The following is a 21990-nucleotide window of genomic DNA, read 5'->3' as shown; positions in this document are numbered from 1 at the left end:
TCCCAGCTTACCCTTCCCCCTCCCCGTGTCCTCAAGTCCATTCTCTACATCTGTGTCTTTATTCCTGTCCTGCCCCTAGGTTCTTCATAACCTTTTTTTTTTAGATCCCATATATATGTGTTAGCATACGGTATTTGTTTTTCTGACTTACTTCACTCTGTATAACAGACTCTAGGTACATCCACTTCACTACAAATAACTCAATTTCGTTTCTTTTTATGGCTGAGTAATATTCCATTGTATATATGTACCACATCTTCTTTATCCATTCATCTGTTGATGGACACTTAGGTTGCTTCCATGTCCTGGCTATTGTAAATAGAGCTGCAGTGAACATTGTGGTACATGACTCTTTTTGAATTATGGTTTTCTCAGGGTATATGCCCAGTAGTGGGATTGCTGGGTCGTATGGTAGTTCTATTCTTAGTTTTTTAAGGAACCTCCATACTGTTCTCCATAGTGGCTGTATCACTTTACATTCCCACCAACAGTCCCTGCCCTATCTTGTGTCTCTTAATTTTCTATAGGTTTCTCCTGAAAGCAATTGCTCAAAAAATCACTTGCACAAGAACCTCCATTATAGGCTCTGATTCTAGAGAGCTTGATCTAAGTGGTCTGATCTTCAGATTGTATCTCTCTGATCTACATTTGTATAACGCTTCTTGAAGGTCTACATGGCTGTATAACGGGCATTTCAAAGTTATCATATGCAAAACTGAACCCCTGACATCTTCTCACTTCAGTATGCTTCTGTTACTATTTTTCATGTTTCAGGATGCAGCCATTCTTCTAGGTGCTCTGGACAAAATATTTTACATTACAATCATGCAGCAATTCTGATGCTAAGCCATTTGACTTGTAGCTAAACCATTTTTAATTTTTTTAAAACTTTTTATTTTATATTGGAGTGTAGCTGATTGACAATGTTGTGATAGTTTCAGGTGCACAGCAAATTGACTTAGCCATACTATACACGTATCCATTCTCCTCCAAACTCCCCTCCCATCCAGGCTGCCACATAACATTGAGCAGCGTTCCCTGTGCTATACAGTAGGTCCTTGTTGGTTATCTATTTTAAATATAGCAGTGTATACATGTCAATCGCAAACTTCCTAACTATCCCTTCCCCCCACCCTTCCCCCCTGGTAACCATAAGCTTGCTCTCTAAGTCTGTGAGTCTGTCTCTGTTTTGTAAATAAGTTCATTTGTATCATTTCTTTTTAGATTCTGCATATAAGTGATATTATTTGATATTTCTCTTTCTCTGTCTGACTGACTTCACTTAGTATGACAATCTCTAGGTCCATCCATGTTGCTGCAAATGGCATTATTTCATTCCTTTTAATGGTGGAGTAATATTCCAGTGTATATATGTACCACATCTTCTTTATCCATTCTCTGTCAATGGACATTTAGGTTGCTTCCATGTCTGGCTATTGTAAACAGTGCTGCAGTGAACATTGGGGTGCATGTATCCTTTAGGAGCATGTTTTTCTCCGGATATATGCCCAGGAGTGGGATTGCAGAATCATATGGTAGTTGTATTTTTAGTTTTGTAAGGAACCTCTGTACTGTTCTCCATAGTGGCTGTACCAATTTACATTCCCACCAACAGTGTAGGAGGGTTCCCTTCTCTCCACACCCTCTCCAGCATTTATCATTTGTGGATTTTTTCATTAAACCATTTTTAGATAAACTGCTTTTGGGTTGGGGTTTCATATGCAACAAGCATCTCCTTCACTGCAGTCTATTAAAAGTCCGTCCTTGACACAAGGGTTTGAAAAAATTAGTGTTAGAGTTGTTAACTCAGCTTTCCAAATGAACTTGTAATTCTACCACTCACCACCACCTTCATTGCTACCACTCAGTGCAAGCCACTATTATCTCTTTCTTGGTTTACTGCAATGGTGTCCTAATGGGTTTTGCAGCTTCTGCTTTTGTTTGCCTTTGGTCTGTTTTCAATACAGCAGCTAACAGCATCCTTTAAAAATATGTCACATCTCTTTCATGATTCTCCACCTGCTTTTCAACCTAGAGTAAGAAGCCCAAGTTTTCATGACGAACGAAAATGCCCTTTATGATTTTGTCCTCCACCTCATACCTCTGAAGCTGCCTCCTGCAGTTCCGCCGTCCTCTCACACTGCCCCAGCCACTTTGGCTTCCTTGACTGCTAGGCACATGCTTCCCCAGAGCTTCTGCCTTTGGTGATCTCTGGTTGGAATGCTCTTCGCCAGATATGGGCATGGCTCACTCCCTCTCTTATTTCTGGCATTGTCATTGCCACTCCAAATTGCAATCCTCCATAAGACTATTCCTTGCTCTGCTTTCTCTCTTTAATGTTATTATTATTTTACTTATTTTTTTTTTATCATTTGTTTCCCTCAATCTAATGTAAACTTCATAAGGACAGGGATTTGTGTCTATTTTGTTCCCCACTGGCAAATGGTAAACAATAAATATTTGTTGAACACACGAATGCCTTATTTTATTATAATTAACTAGATTACTTTATTAATGCAAAGTTTCATTATTTCTATGCCTGCAGAAGTAACTATGGCTGCTAGAGAATGGATCATCAATGGACATTCTCTTATAAATTCAGACACTTTAGTGATTTTTGCTAGTTCACTAATATAATACTCAGTCTTCATATTTTCTGCAGTTGTTGTTATAGGTAATTGCTGCCATGCTTCCTTTACGTTTGGACAAGAATTTATTGATCATCTAGACATGGATGTCTAGGTATAGATCTCCTTGCTAAGTGCAATGGAGATATGAAAGCAGGATTTAAACATTCAAGAAATCTACCATGTACCATACTAAACCAGTTAGAGGAATATAGAGCAGTTAAGAGCTAGTGACCATTGTCAAGTACTAATAGTTCATATAGTAAAGAGAGAGAGAGTGAGTTTTCAGTAGAGAGAATTCTAAAATGGAAATTAATCAGACACAGTTGTCTAACATTATCTAAAATGTTTCGCTGCAAATTTTATATGTCTCAGATACATGATATTGGGGAGTTTCCATCTATCTTTGATAATAGTCTGTTTGATTTTTTATTTCTTTTTGCGGTACGCGGGCCTCTCACTGCTGTGGCCTCTCCTGTTGCGGAGCACAGGCTCCGGACGCGCAGGCCCAGCATCCATGGCTCACGGGCCCAGCCGCTCTGCGGCATGTGGGATCTTCCCAGACCGGGGCACGAACCCGTGTCCCCTGCATCGGCAGGCGGACTCTCAACCACTGTGCCACCAGGGAAGCCCAGTCTGTTTGATTTTGACATTTCTTGATATCACCAATGGCCTCCTTTTCTGAATTCCTATAGAATTGTAGCCTGTATCATGGGCCACTCTTGTGTGATTCACTCAGGTGAAGGGCAATAATCTTGATATTTAAAAAAGTCACAAGAACAAGGGCCCACATGGGAGGAGAGTTGTGAGGGGAAATGAATCCTGAAATCAGGTCAGAGTTGTGAAGCAGGAGTGAGCCAGGGTGTGGCTTCTGGTGGCTGCTCCTGGGGCTGGCCTCTGTCACAGGCTCATAATGAATCTGAGTTCCAGTGGTTTGGATGGTTGGCCTTAGTGACAAAAGCTTTTGAAGCTGGGCTTTAGCAGTGGGCAGCTGAATGCCTTTTGAACTTCAGTAGGCTAAGCTGACTGACATATCTTTTAACTATATATAAATAATACTTGTCCTGGACTACAGTGATGGAAACTCAAGGCCAGGGAGGGGGTGGTGGCATTTTTTTTTTTTTTAGGACTTTTATTTTTCTTTCAATAAAATTAAACTGTTTTTAAGAAGAGGTTGAATTAACTATTTAAGGTACACTATTTACATAATAGTATTCATTCTCTGTTTTTCTTAAGACAGTTTTTTTTTTTAAATGACTCCTTTGTCATCAGATTGTTATATCACATTAGAACTAAAGTGCAATGATTTTTGAGAGCAACATGGAAATTCTTCCTTCAGGGAGAACTATAGTTTTCATAAGATAAGGGATTAGGACTATGTTTTTGAGGTTGGTAGCTTCCTACCCTGCTGGCAAACTCGTTGGGAGCCCTGAGGTTTGGGTCAGCACCAAAGGTAGGATCCATTCAATCCTGTAGGGATCAGATTCAAGGACACTGTTGATCTCACTGCGGGAGAGTTTCAGATGGAGAAGGAAAATATCTGGTTCAAAGCTTTAGAATTGGAAAGCATTCACATTCGGACTCCTCTGTACTGAATAGAGAAATCCAGGAGGAAGCTAGGGGGAAAGCTGCATTTCTCAAGTTAAAGCCAATGACTGTATTTATGTGAGTGAATAACATACTTTACCTTATCTGTGTTTGAAATTTTTTGTTACATGTATTACTGTGGTTGAGTTTTTACTGATCTGTTATTTTTGGGGAATATCATCACCAACCTTTAGTAGCAAGACCAGACTTTCAGGGTTCTAACAAGTAATACTGAAAACATTTTTGTATGTACAGCATACCTGTTTCTTCTCAGCATTTCCAAGCTAGATATAAGCATTACTGCTTCTATCATCACAGCGTTTCTATAAAGTCTTGCTAACTCAGTCTCCTCAAAGAACCAAATATTGAAAACATCTGTAACAAAATATATCAGTAATGCAATTTGTACAAGGGTGACACAAAGATTATTTTAAAACGGGGAAGCAAGCAAGCTCATTTAACAAATATTTCCTTAGTGCCCACTGTGTGGGAGGTGTTGGGCGCTGGAGAAGACAGTTTTTGTTTTTTAAGGGAACAGCATACTTTCTAGTAGACCGAGAGCAACATCTCACATTGAAGCACGAATTTAAAAGATTAAGACCTATGTTGTGCCCAGAAAATATTCTTTGAGAAAATACTTTTTTTTTTATTATGGTAAAATACACATAACATAAAATTTGCCCTTTCAACCATTTTAAAGTATACAGTTCTGTGGCATTAAGTACATTCCCATTGTTAGGCTGCCATTGTCACCATCCATTCCCAAGAACTTTTTCACCCTGTCCAACTGAAACTCTGTATCCATTAAGCAATAACTCCCCATTTCCCTCTCCCTCCCAGCCCCTGGCACCCACCATTCTACTTTCTGTCTCTATGAATTTGATTGCTTTGGGTACCTCCCATAAGTGGAATCATATAGTATTTGTCCGTTTGTGACTGGCTAGTATCACTTAGCCAGATGTCGTCAAGGTTCATCCATGTTGTAGCATGTGTCAGAATTTTCTTCTTTATCAAGGTGGAACAATATTCCATTGCCTGTATATGCCACATTTTGTTTCTCCATTAATTTGTTGATGGACGTTTGGGTTGCTTCCACCTTTTGGCCATTGTTCATAGGAGAATAATAATTCTATGAACAAAGCAATGGTAAGCCAGTCTTCAGAAGATTAATATACAACTCTGCATAATAATGAGACCTTGAATACTGCTACCAGTTCTATCCTCCCTTACCTTCCCTTGCCCTATGCCAGATCAATCAGTTCTTAACTAGTTTCAAATCAAAGGGTCTTGTAGGCCAAGGTTAATGTTGAACACAAAGTATAGTTATTTAGTCTCCCTTACTTAAATATATCACAAATGGTTTATTAGTTTTAAAACGTTAGTATTCTTTTTTGATAATTTATGATTATTGTAGGAAACTTGGAAAATTTAGACTATTGTAAAGAAGTTTCAAAATCACTCAAACTTTCATTATCTGAAGATAACCACCATTATCACTCATTATTTCTTCCAGACATTTTTTTCTCACATAAAATTGTATTTATATATATATACGCACCTACAGAAATAAATAATGCTAATATCTCAGACATTTAAATGATTTTTTATAAAATTGGGATAATAGTTTATATTTTTATGTATTATGAATACATCCCTTTTATGCAGTTACAGACATAAGCCTTTAAATAAGTATTGAAAGCTACTTTGAAATTTATAAGTGAAAAAGCATGCAAAATATAAAATGAATAACGAGCAGAATAATCATTAATTTCTCATAAGGAATCATCATTTCTTTTCATAGATGGCAGTGTTCTAGGATACCCAAATATTTTGTGGAAAGTATGGCATGAAACATGAAAAAAATAAAGCTTATGAGTAAAAATATTTTATTCAATAACTTAGCCAAATAAGCATGTTTTTATTATAAACCTTTTACAGTGATTTTAAATAGAACTAGGACACGATAAACTTGGTGATGTTGTTTCATAATTATTCCATCATAGTGGTGCTCTCACTTCCTAGAACACAGCAGGACAGTCTGAAAAGGCAAAGATTCTGAATATTTTATTGCAGGACATATTATTATATCTTTTGTTCATTGTTTTGCAATCTACATTGTGATGAAATTTTAAATGTTCCATTTCCTTTCTTCAGAGAGGGAATCATGGGTCAGTTCTACCTAGAATCTCAGCCAGTGTGTTTTGGCATTATACTTTTATGTCCCAAGGAGCATGCTTTCAAGCATGACTTCACATTTACTATTTTTAGCCACTATAGACAAATGTTATGTCCTCTAAGACTGTCCTAGAGACCATATTTGCTGACTCCGCCTGCCACTTTGGGGATATTTATTCTGACTATTCTAGTTTGCATCAAAAGTATCATTGGTTCTCTCCCTTTCTTTCTTATAATTGCAAATTATGTGTTTATCCTTGTTTCCATTCATCCTGTCATAGACATATATATTTGAATGGTAATATAATAGTTAAAAAACATCATATTGTGTTCTGCCTTTCTTAGTTAACATTCATAGTTAGTTCCAGATTGACTCCAGTCTTTTCTTCAGCTTTATTGAGGTATAATTGAGAAATAAAATTATTATATATATAGAGAGAGAGTGTACAACATGATGATTTGATATACATATACATTGTGAAAGGATTCCCATAATCAAGTTAATTAACACATCTCACTTCATATTTACCTTTTTTTAATGAGAATACTTAAGTTCTACTCTCTTAGCAAATTTCAGTTATACAATGCAGTATTATTGACTGTAATCACCGTGTTTTATGTTACAGAACTTATTAATTTTATACTGGAAAGTCTGTATTCTTATCAACCTCTCCCCATTTAACCCACCCCCCAACCCCTGGCAACTACCATTCTACTCTCTGTTTCTACAAATTCAACCTTTTTTTTAAAGATGTGCAGTTGTTAAATGGTCACGCAAGCACCCCCCAGCTATCTCTGGGCTCAGGGCAGAGGGAGCCTTTTCAGTAAGTGGTGTTGTGAAAACTGGATAGACACATGCAAAAGAATTAAACTGGATCCCTATCTTACACCATACACAAAAGTCAACCCACTGAGCCCACGTGCTGCAACTACTGAAGCCCACACGCCTGTGAGATCACACATATGAGATCACACGGTATTTGTCCTTTTCTGTCTGGCTTATTTCAGTTAGCAAAATGCCCTTCAGTTTCATCCATGTTGTTGCAAATAGCAGGATTTCTTTTTTTAAAAGGCTGAATAATGTTCCATTGTGTATTTATGTATACATATACATGTATGTATATATATATCTTTATATCTATATCATATTTGCTTTATTCATTCATCCATCAACAGATACTCAGGTTGTTTCCATACCTTGGCTATTGTGAATAGCCTGCAATGAACATGAGAGTATGGATATCTCTTCGAGTCAATGATTTAATTTACTTTGGATATATACCCAGAAGTGGGATTGCTGGATCATATGGTAGTCCTATTTTTAAATTGTTGAGGAATCTACATACTGTTTTTCATAGTGACTGTGTCAGTTTCCACCAACAATGTACGGGGGTTCCCTTTTCTCCACATCCTTGCCAGCGTTTGTCATCTCTGTTTTTTTTTTTTTTTTGGCTGCGTTGGGTCTTCGTTGCTGTGCACAGGCTTTCTCTAGTTGTGGTGAGCAGGGGCTACTCTTCGCTGTAGTGCGCGGGCTTCTCATTGCGGTGGCTTCTCTTGTTGCGGAGCACGGGCTCTAAGTGTGAGGGCTTCAGTAGTTGCAGCACGTGGGCTCAGTGTGTTGACTTTTGTGTATGGTGTAAGATAGGGATCCAGTTTAATTCTTTTGCATGTGTCTATCCAGTTTTCACAGCACCATTTATTGAAAAGGCTCCCTCTGCCCTGAGCCCAGAGAGAGCTGGGGGGAGGGCTTGTGTGACCATTTAACAACTGCCTTGTTTGCTGCTGTCCTGTGGGACTTAAGAATGCAAGTCACATTAGCCCTCAGAACCAGGTGATTTGGGCAGGGGGGCTGTGCCTCAGATGGCAGCCTTAAAAGTTGGAGTACTAGATGTGTGTTCCAAACCCTTTGTTCCTTTGGGGGAAGCTGGTAGTTGGGGTCTCCCTCCTGATTACAAGGCACTATGCCAAGGGTGGGGTTTATGATGAGAGAGTGTCTCAGCCTTCTGAACCCATTTCGATATGGGTGTTTTCTCAGTTGCCCAATGTGTAGGAGTCATTCAACTAGTTTCTGGATTTCTTTCAGGGGGAATCGTTCCACATGTAGCTGTATATTTGGTGTATCTATGGGAGGAAGGAAAGTCAGGAGCCTTCTATGTCATCATCTTGGGGATGTCACCTTGGTTCTCTCTCTTTTACTCTCAAAGCCATACACACACAGTGGTGGTTGATTAGATGACAGCAGAGTGTAGAGAACAGGGCATAGAACTCAGAGTGAGAAAATCTAACTCATTAGAAAATCTTCCTCTAGTGACCTTGAAGCAGTCACTTAAATTCTTTTAAAAATTTTACTTACTTAGGAGCTTCCCTGGTGGCACAGTGGTTAAGAATCTGCCTGCCAATTCAGGGGACATGGGTTCGATCCCTGGTCCGTGGGTTTGATCCCTGGTCCACGAAGATCCCACATGCCGCAGAGCAACTAAGCCCGTGCGCCACAACTACTGAGCCTGCATGCCTAGAGGCCATGCTCCGCAACAAGAGAAGCCCGTGTACCTCAGCGAAGAGTAGCCCCCGCTCACCACAACTAGAGAAAGCCTGTGTGCAGCAACAAAGACCCAACACAGCCAAAAAAAAACCCCAAACAAATTTAAAAAATTTACTTAAAAAATTTAATTTTGGTAAAATATACGTAAATAAAATTTACCATTTTAACCATTTTTAAGTGTACAGTTCAGTAGTATTAAATATATTCACATTGTCATGCAGCTAATCTCCAAAACTCTTTCATCCTGCAAAATTGAAACTCTATAACAATTAAACAACAAATCTTCATTTCACACCCCTCCACCCCTCAGCCCCTGATAACCACCATACTATTGATACTTTCTGTCTTTATGAATTTAATTACTTTAGACACCTAACATAAGTTAGTTACACAGTATTTGTTTTCTTGTGACTGGCTTATTTCACTTAGCATGTTCTCAAGGTTCATTCATGTTTGGCATGTGTCACAATTTTCTTCCTTTTAAAAGCTGAATGATATTCCATTGTATGTATATGCAACATTTTGTTTATCCATTCATCTGTCCATTGATGCTTGGGTATTCCTACTTTTGAGCTTTTGTGAATGATGCTGCTATGAGCAGGGGAGTACAAAAATCTTTTGAGATCCTGCTTTCACTTCTTTTGGGTGTATGCTCAGAAGTGGAATTGCTGGATCATATGGTAATTCTATTTTTAATTTTTTAAGGGACAGTCATACTGTTTTCCACAGTGGCTGCACCATTTTATACTCCCCCCAGCAGAGCACATAGGTTCCAGTTTCTCCCCATTGTCATTAATATTTGTTATTTTCTGTTTTTTGGCTAATAGCCATTCTAGTGAGTGTGAGGTGGCATTTCATTGTGGTTTTGATTTGCATTTTCCTAATGATAAGTGACATTGAGCATCTTTTCATGTGGTTGTTAGCCATATACCACTGTTAGTATATTATCTTTGGGAAAATACCTATTCAAGTCCTTGTCCATTTTTTCTTCCAGTTTTATTGAGATATAATCAATATACAGCATTGTATAAGTTTGAGGTGTACCACATAATGATTTGACTTATATACATCATTATATGATGACCATAATAAGTTTAGTAAACATGTATTATCTTATATAGATACAAAATTAAATAGAAAAATATATATTTTCCTTGTGATGAGAACTCTTAGCATTTTCTCTCTTAACAACTTTCATATATAATGTAGCATTGTTAATCATATTTATCGTATTTATTGTATATTACGTCCCTAGTACTTATTTATCTTATAACTGGAAATTTGTACCTTTTGACCGCCTTCATACAGTTGCCCCTCCTGTCATCCCCTGCCTCTGGTAACCACCAATCTGATCTCCTTTTCTATGAGTTTGAGTTTTTGTTTGTTTTTGAAGTATAATTGACCTATAACATGATGTTAGTGCACAACCTAGTGATTTGAGATTTCTATAAATTTCAAAATGATCACCATGAGAATTCAGGAGTTTTAAATCAGGAGTTTTAAAAAATATATTCTGGATATTAACCCCTTATAAGATATATGATTTGCAAATATTTTTTCCCATTGTGTAGGTTACCTTTCACTTTGTTGATTGTGTCCTTTGATGGACAGAAGTTTTTAAATTTTGATATAGTCCAATTTACCTGTTTTTACTTTTGTTGCCTGTGCTTTTGGTGTCATGTCAAAGAAATCTTTGTTAAATCCAGTATCATGAAATTTTTCATCATCATAAATTTTGAGCATAAATTTTATTATATATAAAGTGATTATGATAATTCCTATCTCATTTCTTATGAGAATAAAATGTGATAATCAAGATTAAATGCTTAGCATGGTGCTCGATGAACATGACAGGTGTTCTACAAATGTTACTAGAATTTAAATGAGGGTGAGATTTCAAAATTTATATATCTGTGCCAATATTATATTCAAGCATCCACATAACAAAAATATCTGTAATTTTTTAACCTAAATATTGGGGAATAACACAGAGACAACCATTCCTACAATTGACAGACCCATGATGCTTGGAATAGTCTGGGAAATTATAAGTAGAACTGGTAGGTCTAGCCTTGAGAAATACATGATTGTAAAATGAACTGTTGTTAATTGTCATTGCCGAAACTGGAATGGTGGCCGCGCCACCACTGATTTCTGATCCTCAGTCCCCCTGCCCTCTATTCTATTGCAATGTGTTTCCCCAATTCTAGGTAGAGGGGTGAAATTTCCATTGGTCAGTATCTCATGTTTCCATGCAACAAGTACTGCATAGCATGCTTAGCATGTTTCTCCTTTTCAGTTCTGCCTTTCTGTTGGGTACCCATGCCCGTGAAGCTGCCCATTGGAGCCTCTATGGCTCAGGCCTCTTGTGAGACCGCCAACATCCATATCAAAGGGGCTGTCCCTCAGTGCACCCAAGTCACCAATTTCCAGGGTACCAGAGCAGTGCTGACTCTGTACAGAGCTGACAAAACACTTTCCACCTCTTAACTGGGCCCAAAGCGTCCCATCCATGACTTTGTGTAGGGAGTCACAAAGACAAAGAAGTGTGCTCCAAAGCAGAATTTTCTTCCTTTTCTTGATCAAGTTTTCAAAAATGGTTTCCTGTAAACTTCACTATAGAGTCCAAGAACCTGATAATGACATATCAGGAGCTTTGTGGTCTGGCCCCTGCGTACCTTTCTGACATCGCTTTTGACATCTGCTCCCTTCTTTCCCTATTTACATAACCTTTCTTCAAACTCCTGTCATTCTGAACTGGCTTCAGCTAGCTCTCCCTGCCTGTACTTTTTCCTATCATGATCTTTTAGCCTTAGCCTACATCCTTCCTTTTTCCATCCTCAGCTGCCTTACTGAATCCTATGTGAAATTCAAACTTCAAGTCAAACCTTGTATCTTTTTGCAAGGTCTCCCCAGGATCCACCTGTTTTTCACCTTTCCCCTCCACATCCCACTAGATTTTATGCAGTTTTTAATGCTTTCAGAGCAGACACCAGGTACTGTAATGGTGAAGAATACAAGCTACATAGTTAGACTGCCTGGATTGAAATTCTAGCTCTGCCACTTACTATAGCTGTAACTAGGAGATGTTACTTCTCATGTACCTGTGCTTCCTTATCTGTAAAATGAGGGTAACTATAGTACCTATCTCACTGGATTTCTTTTATCTGCATTATTTTTAATTTCAATGCTGAAATTTTCCCAATGGAACATTCTGGAGGCAGGCTTCTTGTGTCTTTTGGATATGTCCATCAGTTTTTTAAAACAACTTTATTGAGATACTATACAATTCACCTATCAGTACTTCATTTCTTTTTATTGCCAAATAATATTCTACTTAATGGATATATCCCATTGTGCTTCTCCATCAGTTGATATACATTTGGGTTTTTTCTATTTTGGGGCTATTGTGAACAAAGCTGCTATGAATATTTATATACTAGTTTCTGTGTGAACATATATTTTAATTTTTCTTGGGTGTATACCTAGGGATGGAATTTTTGGATCATATGGTAACTATGTTTTACATTTTTAAAACATTTATTTATTTTTGTCTGCATTGGGTCTTTGTTGCTGCACGCGGACTTTCTCTAGTTGCAGGGAACGAGGGCCACTCTTCACTGCGGTGCACGGGCTTCTCATTGTGGTGGCCTCTCTTGTTGTGGAGCACGGGCTCTAGGGCGCGCAGGCTTCAGCAGTTGTGGCACACGGGCTCAGTAGTTGTGGCTCGCGGGCTCTAGAGCTCAGGCTCAGTAGTTGTGGCTCACGGGCCCAGTTGCTCCGCGGCATGTGGGATCCTCCCGGACCAGGGCTCAAACCCATGTCCCCCGCATTGGCAGTCAGATTCCTAACCACTGTGCCACCAGGGAAGTCCCTGTTTTACATTTTAAGGAGCTGAACTCAAGCAGTTTTTCAAAGCAGCAGCCCCATTTTTGTAATCCTACCAGCAATGTTTGAGGGGTTCAATTTCTTCCTATTCTTGTCAACACTTGCTGTGACAAATCAAGACCATGTGAAGTAGCATCATGGTTTTGATTTGCATTTCAATAATGACTAACAATATGGAACATCTTTTTGTCATTTGTATATCTTGGCCATTTGTATAGCATCTTTGGAGGAATGTCTATTCTAATCCTGTGGGCATTTTAAAATTTGGTTACTTGTCTTTTTATTGTTGAGCTGTGAAGTATTCTTTATATATTCGGGATGCAAGCTCCTTATCAGATATATGATTTGCAAATATTTTTTCCCATTATGTGGTTTTCTTTTTACTTTGTGGATGGCGTTCTTTGAAGCACAAAAGTTTTGATTTTTATTTTTATGAAATTCAATTTATCTATTTCTTTAGTCACTTATACTCTTTCAATGTCATGTCTAAGAAGGCTTTGTCTAACCAAAATCATGAAGATTTACTCTTGTGTTTTCCTCTAAGTGTTTTATAGTTTTACTCTTACATTTGAGTTAATTTTTTAGTATGGTATGAGGAAGGGGTCCAGTCTATTCTTTTGTATGTGGAACCTAGATGTTACAGCACCATTTTTTTTTTTTTTTTTTTTTTTTTTGCGGTACGCGAGCCTCTCACTGTTTTGGCCTCTCCTATTTCGGAGCACAGGCTCCGGACACGCAGGCTCAGCGGCCATGGCTCACGGGCCCAGCTGCTCCGCGGCATGTGGGATCTTCCCGGACCGGGGCACGAACCCATGTCCCCTGCATCGGCAGGTGGACTCTCAATCACTGCGCCACCAGGGAAGCCCCAGCACCATTTTTGAAACTCATTGAGTTTTTATGAGTTGCAAAAAATTAATATCTGTAAAACGCTTAGAATAGTACATGGGGATGCTAGCAGAACTGAGTAAACAGTGGTAATTATTATTTTAACACTTATTATGCTAAATGATCATCATAAGTCTACTTGTCTTTCTCTCTCAAGACCACCTTAATCTTTGTATCTACGTGCTTGGCCTAGCACCTGACAGACAGTACATGCTACATGCCGAATAGATTTTTTTGAATGGATGAATGATAAGTAGGGCTTCTATGCTGATGCAATCAGTGGGTAAAGCACAGGACAGATACCAATTTCAACACTGACATTCTGTGCTAACCTTGGGTCCGAACCAAAGGGCCTCTCAAACTTAGAACATGTCTGCCCTAGGGCATGTCCCCAGAGAGCATAGCACAAAACCCCTGGGTTCAGATCACTCTGGACAACTAGAATCTCTTCAGCATGTTTATCATTCCCACTTGTTTGTTTCCTTCTCCTCTCGTCCCTGAACATGAACTCAGGGAATGGAATCCCTCCCTAATATTTGTTTCAGCAAAATCTCCTCTGCTGGATCCTTTGGCTTTCAACCCCTAAAAGTTGAAGAGTGCAAGGCTTACTCCCAGCACCTTAACTATTTCCGTCTACATTCTTTCCCCACATGATCTCATCTGGTTTAATGGCTTTAAATACCATGTAAGTGCTGTTGACTCCCAAACCTGTTGTTCCAGCCGTAAATCTTCACTGAGATCCAGACTTATATTTCAATTGTCTCCTTCCCATCTCTTCTCAGATCTCTAACAGGCATCTCAAACTTAACATAAAGGTAACAGAGTTTCCCCACATCTTCTCTCAGTCTTCCTCATCTGAGGAAGTAAATGGCTCCATAAAATTCTCCCGGTTGCTGATATAAAAAATTTAGGATTTGTCCTTGATTTCTTTCTCTCACCTTCATATCAAGCAAATTCTATTGGATCTGCCTTCAAAATATGCCAGCATTGTATGCGCATTCACCATCTCCCGCGCTTCCACTTGAGGACAAGCCCTCTGCCTGTACTCAGTTTAATGAAGTAGCTTCTGACTGCTCTCTTCCACTCCTGCCTCTTTCAATTCCATTCTTTACATAATAGCACAGAGGATATGTTTGAAAACATAAATTAGATTATCCTACTCCTCTCTTTAAACCCCTCTAATGGTTTCAGTTACATTGGGATAATGTCCAAATTTCTTACCATGACCAACAAGACTTTTTTTTTTCTTTTATGTGGACCATTTTTAAAGTCTTTACTGAATTTGTTACAATATTGCTTTTTTTAAAATGTTTTTTGGCCTCGGGGCATGTGGGATCTTAGCTCCCTGACCAGGGATCAGACCCGTACCCCACTGTGTTGGAAGACAAAGACTTAACCAGTGGACCGCCAGGGAAATCCTCAACAAGACTTTCTTGATTTTGTCCTTTAAATAACCAGATGTTAAAGGTTGAAATTTCTACCAGGTGCAAAGATTTAATAATATGAGATTTCAAACTGAGTTGCCAGTTCACAATATGCAGATGTTCAAAGGAAATGGACATAAACTTTTCATAACTCTTGAAACCCTTTGATAAAAGAGTTGAAACAGTAGAAGAGAGAGGATTTTGTGAGAAATAAATACTTAGAAAAAGCTACATTATGAGTCCCATTCCATATTCTGCCAAGGAGGACTAGGAATGCCTCCCCCTCACCTCAAACCTGGTGGTGGTCGAGAGCTTCCATGGGGCCACTTGCAAAGCTTATAGGGTTATTTCTTCCTGTTGGGAGGGACAGTGGACTTTCTTCTGCCTGAGGGATTAAGAGAACGAGAGACTGACTGGGTAATTTTGGGGGCAGAATCAGGAGAATGTGGCTACATTAGGATTGTGGAGGCAGGGTTAGGGGCCAGCTGTGGGCCACAAGGGAGAGAGCATGTGTGTGAGGGTGTCTTGAGATCTGACTAACGGGGCTGTCCAGTGGAGTGTGGAAACTCCAGCAGCAAGTATTTGGTGGTGAATGCCTAGGGACTGAGGAAGGAGTCCTGAGGGAGCGCTCAAAATAGAAGTGCTTTTGCCCCATCACAGGGAACTGCAGAGAGAGGGCTCATTAGGGAACCTCCAGAGCCCTGAAAGTTCCCATGAGGAAGAGAATCAGCATTAAACGTCTGCCAGGCCTGGGAAATGCAAAGCCAGATTAGATTACTTTGGTTGTAGTCCAAATAAGACCCTTCCTGCTCCTTTTCCAGTCTCCCTATGCATCAGCCAGTCTCAGAAGGGTTGAAGCTGCAGTTACCTAGTTTTCAATGTGCTGAACTGAAATGTCCAGTTTCTGGTTTGAGGCTGTTTTGTGACTTGAAGTGATCTTGGAACAACCTGTTTGACAAGCGTGAAAAGTAAAGTCATATGACACGCTGGAGTTCTTTATCTCTGGCTGGAGAAGTTTCCTTTGCTAAATAAATTTGGAAGAAAAAGTAGAAAGGAATGATAAAATTACGGTTTAATAGTATTGTAAGTACAGCCGAAGTACACATGGCGAAGGCTCTACTTGCTCAGCCCCTTAAGCCATGTTATTCCCTGAGAAAGCCTTCCCCAGCCTGCAAGTCTAAAGCAGCAACATTTTTTTCTCCACCTGTTCCTCAGCAATTTTACTCTTCTTTTTTCTTCAAAGCACTGACTACAGTATGAAAGTACCTTGTTCAGGTGTTTGCTTATTATCAGTTATGTTCCCTTGGATTGTAAGTTCCATAAAAGCAAGAATCCTTCCTCTTTGGCTCACTGCTATATCCCCACTGACTACAACAGGTGCCCTGTGTATATAAGTGCTCAATAAGTATTTTTTGAGTGAATGAATGAATGAGTAAAAACTGTATAAGGAACATAGATCTAAGAGTGAGAAAAATGTGTATTTGCCCAACTTTAATGGAGTTTTTCTTTTCTTTTCTTTTTTTGTGGTTTGCGGGCCTCTCACTGTTGTGGCCTCTCCCGTTGAGGAGCACAGGCTCAGCGGCCGTGGCTCACGGGCCTAGCCACTCCGCGGCACGTGGGATCTTTCTGGGCCGGGGCACGAAGCCGTGTCCCCAGTATCGGCAGACGGACTCTCGACCATTGCGCCACCAGGGAAGCCCTAATTCAATGCAGTTTAACCCTATGTATAGGTTTGTGTAACCACAGTCAAGACACAAGCAATTCCATCATCACAAAAGAACTCCTTCGTGCCGTGCCTATGCATCTGTACCTGCCCCTCACCATACCCTTTGTGGTTTTTTTGTTTTGTTTTTGTTTATGCTTCTTACTTTTATAATAGTGGCTTGTGCCACACAGAGTTTTTTTATCCAAAACAGTTTTAGTAAATGTTGAGATTTTTGTCTCAGAAGGCATTCCTCACATTGATATCATAAAAAAACTGCCTTTTGGTTTCTTTTAGCACTTCTATGCTATCATTTTTAAAATATTTGACCGCTATGGAATTTACTCTTATATAAATTATCATGTATAGATAAATTTTACTTTTTTTTCCAGATTATTAGCTTGTTTCCCTAACACTATTTATTGATCTTTTTCTTCACTAATTTAAAATGCTACCTTTTATCATTACTAAATTCCTGTCTATATTGGTTTATTTCCAGACTTTCTATTATGTTTCACTGCCTTGGTGTAATCATGTGCCACTACCATGGCATTTTGACTCTTTTAGATTTATGATGTTCGAATAACTAGTACACTAGTCTTTCTTCATTAATCTTCTTTTTCAGAAATTTCTTGGCTATTATTTTTAAAATAATAGTGTCTGGTCTCAAACAAAAATTTCTTTTTTGTTATATAAACTTGATCCTATTCAATTTACCATAAGGAGACATCCACATCCACAATATTGAGTCTTCTATTCAAGAATATGGTATGCATTTCCATTTGTTCAAGATTTCTTTTATTACTTTCAGTAGTGTTTTAATTTTTTAAAATATAGATCTTTGCATTTTTTGTGATGTGAATTCCTAGGTATAGTTAACCCTTTATGCCTTAGTTTCCTGGTATATTAAATTTGGTAATAATAACTGTCTTAGAATAATTGGCAAAGATTGAAATGTGTAATATATGTGCATGACATGTAAGTAGTACTTACCATAACTTGTTAATAGTATTATAATAATGCATAGTTAATATTATTTTTTCAAATTATTTTCTGTATCTGAGTCAGTATGAAGAGAGTAGGGGAACTAGGGTGTGGCAAGGACTTTTCTAGCCACAAGGAAAGACCAGTTTTTCTTTTTCTTTCTCTGACTCCTGTTTTTTTCAATATTTTGAATTGCCAAAAAGGGCAAATATACTAAGTGTGACTGAGATAAAGGAAAACCACTTGTGGTGGATAAGAAATCACTGAGAAGGAAGTCTGATGCTAAAGAAGGATATTGGAAGTTCACTAGAGGGTGTGGCTGGGAGAATAATTTACTTAAGTAGCATTTTGACATCAGCTGAGGGAAGTGAAAAAAGCTAGGAGTTGTTTTTTGTTTTGTTTTTTCCTTTGAAGAAATAAAGGGGAAAAGATGGAATTATAGGAATAATAAGAGTGTTACTAAACATTATGTAGCTATTACCTTTAAACTAAATTCTATATTATATTTTGTAAGGTTGCTATGTTACACTGTTATATTGAAGAAAGAAATGAAGAGACTAAGAAAATGTATTAGAGAAATCAGATTAGATCAATGGGAAACCAGGTTGACTGATGGACACTGGACCACATGCTCTCTTTGGGCAGTATTTTTTAATGGTAAGTCCAATTCTGTACCATCAGGGAAGCTTATCTAAAACCCCCATCTTATCAATCAGTGGCAAATATCACAGCTGTCTAGTAAAGGTTTTATAAAACACATTTTCTAAAATTTAAAAACGTTAATACAAACCAATACATAAATCGGGACGTGTTAACCTTTTGTGGGGGCCACAGATTGTTTGAGAATGTATTCAGTTAGCAGATATGTTTTGAGTGCTTACATGTAGACAACGCCCTGAGCTGGGGATAGAGTAGTATCACAGAAAACGCCTCTCCTGCCGTGGAATTTACAGCCTTGTGGGGAGTCAGGAATAAAGCGTCTAGTCATACAAGTGAGCATGTCGTTACAAACTGGGACAAGTGTGAGGACGGGAAAGCATGGAGGCCTATGAGTCTGTGTAACAGGAGGATGAGGCAGAGAGCTGGGGTGGGGGAGGGCCACTAGCAGAAGGACTTCCTCAGGAAGTGATAAAAATTGGATGAGATAGGACTTTAGCACACAATTCCAGAGGGGTCATAGACCCCAAGCCTGTCAGTGAGCTCCAGGCTAATAAGCCCTGCTCTCCAGTGGTGTTCCTGGTCTCGATTGTGTGAAGCAGAGAATGCTGTAGGGGAGATTTTGTTCTGGGTAGAAGAGATTGGATTTGTGCCTGAGGGGCAGGGAGGTTCTGCAGTCAGGGAACCTCTGTCATGGGAATTCCCAGGTGTGTTCAGATCCATGTTGCCTCACACCTGTTTGCTCCCTGCCTTGTCTCTAAGTGATTGTAAAATGCCCTCCTAATCTAGTTCCCGTCTTGGACCCTGAGCTTTGTGTCCTGGGCCTCATGCACTTATTTATTCTCCATTAAAAGTATAAATTTGAAGGCTTTCCCAGGCTAGTGTCTTGGTGAGACTCAGACTCATGTTGTGAACCTGCATTAGAAAAGCAAACTCCAAATCCCTCCTGACAGGGGTGGGGCCTATCTAACCAGGGTGTTGCTGCTCGAGATGTGACATAAGACAGAAAAACAGGCTCATATCAGAGCTAACACTTAAAGAAAACACCAGGTAAGCTCTGCTTATTTTTGCTTGGTCTTCAGATGTTACTCAGATGGCATGGTTATCTTCTCAATTAAAAAAAAGGAAAATAGAAGGTGCTTTATCTATAGTTATACCCTCTGTTCAATTCTCAATTTCAAGATCTGATCATTCATTTTTACGTCTAACATTTCCCTGTATTCTAAATAACTTCTGGTCTATATCCACTAGCTTCCCAATTCTTGGTCTTTCAACCTTACCTTAAACTCTGCCTGGTCTATGAAGTTTACCCTAATTAGAGGAAGTTGAATTATAAATAGTTGATTCACTTACTCCCACTAGTGAAGCATGAAATAGAGAGTTTTTTGGACTAAAAGAAGAAAAAAGTTTGTCCTATTTATTTTTGTCTCAATTAGCCTAACAGTCCTGGTGGAGAAGAAGAGGATAACTTCTAGAACATCATATATTAGATGTGCTATTTCCCACATCAGAAACTGTGCTAACTTGCTATTGCCTCTAATGCAAATTCCATGGCCTTGTTTTCAAAGCCCTACTATACACACCATCCCCACTTTCCAGCGTTACCTCCTCCGCAGGACTCCTCAAAATGAAATCTTTGCTCTAACCAAACTGGTTTGCTCACTCTTTCCCAGACAGACCTTGGTATTTTTTATCTCCTCACCTGGCTTATGTCATTCCCCCATGAGCCAAGAATAAACCTCTCTCTCTCTACTCCCTCATCTATCCAAGTTCTACCATTTTCTGTAGCCATTTTAATTTTTCCTTCCTCTTCAATTCCTTTGCAAACGACCCAGTTTTTTCCCCTTCATGGGGGAATTTTGTGAATCCCATGGGCTTTTAATTTCTATCTCATATTTGGCAATTAACCAAATGTTGCCTAATTATACTTTTCCATTGCTGGATTATGTTGCAATTTCTTTTTTGGTATTTATCTCTTATCTTTCCAAGTAATCCCCAGGTTATGGGGAAGGACCTCATATTAGACTCGGTGTGTCTCTTGCAGCACCTGGCATGGGGTATTGAACACAGTGGAGCTTGATACGAATGTGTTTACTGATTGATATTTCTTTCCAAGTCCTGCCTTTTTTCCAGGGCACCATGATGCGCTCAACACTAGGAGGGAGTTGTGATGATAACTCTGGTGATGAAAGGAGTCAGGGTGAGCACAGAAGAGAGGTTCATTAAATGTGCTATTTGACTGATTGACTAGATGGTGAAGTTGACATTTAGGACAATGATGAAAGTGGTTGTGGGAATTATTCTGATGTTCACTCAGTCAACAAATATTTAACATTTCTGACTGGTGTAAACTGCTTTTGAATTTCGGTGGAAAAAAGCAGAGTTACAAAGAAGATTCCAGCGCTTAAGTCATTATTTGTCGATACCTTCAAAAACAAAGAGTACATCTTTCACACACACATGTACTTGTGTGTATACAGTTGCAGAAACACTTTATCCCTTAGTACAAGCTTCTTTGTTCTCAGGGGAAACCCTCCTATTTCTGTTTCTGAGCTCTTCTGTATTTCTCGGTTTCTACAACTGAATTCCTACCCAGCATTCAGCTCAAGGCACCAGCAACACAACTCCACTAGAGTCCACCAGGACACCCTAGTGTGTGTGACATCCACACAGGCAACATGATTCAGCACGTGGTGCCCACAGCTGGGCAGGTGCATGGTGATTGCCATCTCCACTACAGAATTAGCCATGCCCACAAGCCAAGAGACCACTGTCAGCCTCGGGCTGACTGCTGCCCTGTAGTGCAGGGGGTCACCCACCATATAATGGTCATAGGCCATTGCTATCAGCAGCGGGAACTCAGGCCCCTCCAGAGCCAGGGGGAGGAAGAGCTGGGCCCCACATTGAGTAAAGGAGATGGTCTTCGTCTCCAGGAGGAAGTGCACCAGCATCTGGGGAACCCCACAATGGAGAGGTTGCCGAGGAGGAAGTACATGGGCGGGTGGAGGCGGGCGTCCAGCTATCAGGAGGGTGATGAGCCCTTTGCCCAGCAGGGTCAGCAGATAGGCGGCCCCAAACAGGACAGAGGTCAGCCTGATTCTGCCTGTCCCTGGGGAGGCCCATGAGGACAGACTCACTCACCCAGGTCAGGGCATCCCTCCTCATGGAGCAGGTGGGTCAGGCTGCAGGAGGAGGTGCTGGGTTAGAGAGGCCAGAATCAGGATCAGAATTCACAGTCTGGGTTTGAACAAAGGACTTTAAGTAGGACTGCAAGTACTTGTATTTTTCCTCCGTTAGACTCTGAGTGTCTTGAAGTCAGGGACCTTTTCTGATTTTTCTTTTTATACAAAGATTTCTAACAAATGTTTCACAATAAAAACATTTTGTTGGGTAAATGAATAGAAAGAGTTTAAAGTAGTAGTCTTGAGGATTATTATCTGATCCCAAGATGTAGGATTTGTATTCTGAAACCCCCCCTTGTCCTTATTATTCATGCTGGAGCAGGTGGTTTTCCTGCTT

At 39.4% G+C, this 21990-nt stretch overlaps 1 pseudogene; it reads right to left on the bottom strand.

Moving 5' to 3' along the window:
• Positions 1–21059: 21059 nt before the first annotated feature.
• On the bottom strand, positions 21060–21636 carry LOC115851945 (olfactory receptor 2F2-like; annotated as a pseudogene).
• Between the last annotated feature and the right edge of the window lie 354 nt (positions 21637–21990).

Source organism: Globicephala melas, chromosome 9 (genome assembly GCF_963455315.2).
Source record: "Globicephala melas chromosome 9, mGloMel1.2, whole genome shotgun sequence".
In the NCBI taxonomy this organism is placed as follows: domain Eukaryota; kingdom Metazoa; phylum Chordata; class Mammalia; order Artiodactyla; family Delphinidae; genus Globicephala; species Globicephala melas.
Note: the sequence above shows the minus strand (reverse complement) of the source record. Positions and strands in the feature narration are given on the sequence as shown.